General features: G+C 39.3%; 1 long non-coding RNA gene across 1 annotated transcript; it reads left to right on the top strand.

The window, feature by feature from the left end:
* The first annotated feature begins 583 nt into the window (after nt 1-583).
* On the top strand, nt 584-1,536 carry LOC119344201. The gene is made up of 3 exons (XR_005166499.1): nt 584-700; nt 1,023-1,068; nt 1,179-1,536. It is a non-coding gene; the product is annotated as an uncharacterized LOC119344201 (long non-coding RNA).
* Nucleotides 1,537-2,297: the final 761 nt, after the last annotated feature.

The raw sequence follows: 2,297 nt of genomic DNA, 5'->3' as shown, positions 1-2,297 counted from the left end.
AAGGATACCTTTAACCCATATGCTTACATTGATGTACATGTGTTGTGCTTAAGGCATAAAGTTGTCCATTTAGAATGCTTCAAACGAACTGTGGAAACACAACCGTCAGAGAGAATCAATGCTTCCGCTACAAAGGAGATGTTAAAAAGTACTCCCTCTGTAAACAAATATAAGACGTTTTAAATCACTAAAGTAGATGGCTGTGTTCATCTTATGATGCAGAGGCCGGGGTAATCCCCTTTTCGAAAAAAAATTCACTAAAGTAGTGACCTAAAATGTCTTACATTTATTTACAGAGGGAGTATCTATTGTGGATTTTTGGCACTATGGGTCACAAATTGGTCATCTTTTACAACTCACAAGTGTTCTTTTTTTCTTTTGCGAATAATTCACAAGTGTGCAACTTTGTCACTTTGTTAGTGCTCATACTTTTGCGCAATACATACTTGTGTGATAAATTTGAAATGTGCAGCCTTGCAACACGGGGTATGTACCCGTGCTCACCTTTGCATTTGTCCGATATGTAATCACTTTATTGAAAAAAGAGAAATGAAGTTTAGCAACTTTTGGGTGTTTAATTGTACAGTGGAGATCATGATCTGTGTATCCCTTTCACTGGAACGGAGGCATGGGTCAGATCATTAGGCTACCGAGTTGTCGATTCATGGCAACCATGGCACTTTGGGGGTCAAGTTGCTGGGTATGATGTTCTACCATTTTTCTCTACAACTGTACATCTTTCTCCTTGATTATTCACCATTCACATATGTTTCTGATTTAGTTATATATCTGCCATCTGATGCGCCAATTGATAGATGACAAGAACTCTGTCTAACATAACTAGCATGCATGTTTTTATCACTATATTTTTTGAAACGGAGGCAAATGTTTTGCCTCGTCTCATTAATTAAGTAGAGTTGCCCGGTCCTTGAGCTGTTTTGGACTCCATGTTAGGATTAACAAAACATTAAAAAAAACATGTATCTGAACTGATTTAAGTTCCCTGCTTTATGCGACTGCAGATATACACAAGGCTATGATCACAATCTCACCTTCCTCACCATAAAGGTATGTAAGCAAGCTTTGAAGTCCATCTGGAGAATGTTGTAGAGACACAAACTTAAATCGACAAGAGTTTATCATATGGCTAAGGTTTTCTGACAAGCACCATGTTTCAGGGATCTGGACACACTGTTCCTGAGTACAAGCCCAAAGAATCGCTGGCATTCTACGCCCACTGGCTGTTTGGACAAAAGATCTAAAATTGATCTAAATGAAACAATCAAATTTTGTAGACATGTATCTTACTCCCTCCGTCTCAAAATAAGTGTTCTCAAGTTTAGTACAACTTTGTATTAAAGTTAGCAAAAATGCTAGACATACAAAGACTTACACGCTTTTACACGCTCCTTCCATCTAACAACCAATCACAAACCTCTCCCCCCTGATTTTCAGGGGGTGGGCCGCCCCGCTCACCTATTGACCAATCAAGGTTAACCATCCTGTAAAAGCCTGTAAATCGTTTGTACGTGTAGCATTGCCGTAAAGTTAGTACCTGTACAACTTTGTGTTAAGACACTTTTTTCCTAGCTGTTTTTATTGTAGATTTTGATAGACTGTACCTGTACCTGTTTTCAGTGTGAAACCCAATAAACAATCCAAGGCTCTGATAAATTTCCGCGTACATCCTCTTGCTGAGCGTTAGAAACGAACTGTCTTAACACAACCTTTTTTCTACATCCAGAAACACCAGAAAAGCAGGTGAAATAGAAATAAAACTGGACATTAACATTCTATCAGAAAACATTACAGCAGCGACGCAGAAAGCTACTGTAGAAAGAAGTATCATGATGATCTGAGAAACACTAGCAAACAAGGTTTCACCTACAACAACCCATACCGTTCCTCCCAAAAGGACACATTCAGAACGCAGTGAACACAGACAATCACTTGAATTTCAGCAGTGGGTAGCACCTGCTATGGCCATCAGGCACCATGTGGTGATCTGGCAAGCTGTTCATATGGTTTGCCGGCAACAGCAACCACAATGAATCACAAGTCAGTATATATGCGAACTTGAGAATAGACCAAACAGCAGGGTACACTGTTGATTTCAGAGAAAAGCAGCAGCATGCGAACAAAAAAATTACACAAGTGAACCTTCACTGTCTTGTGCAGAATGGATACTTAAAATGACATCAGAAACACACTGAAGTTACTTATTGCAATCATCCTAGCCCAGAAACATTTTCGCTAGAACAAGTTCATTTACGGAAGGTATCCATGTCGGAGCAAAA

This window comes from Triticum dicoccoides, unplaced genomic scaffold (assembly GCF_002162155.2).
Source record: "Triticum dicoccoides isolate Atlit2015 ecotype Zavitan unplaced genomic scaffold, WEW_v2.0 scaffold159174, whole genome shotgun sequence".
Classification (NCBI taxonomy): domain Eukaryota; kingdom Viridiplantae; phylum Streptophyta; class Magnoliopsida; order Poales; family Poaceae; genus Triticum; species Triticum dicoccoides.
Note: the sequence above shows the minus strand (reverse complement) of the source record. Positions and strands in the feature narration are given on the sequence as shown.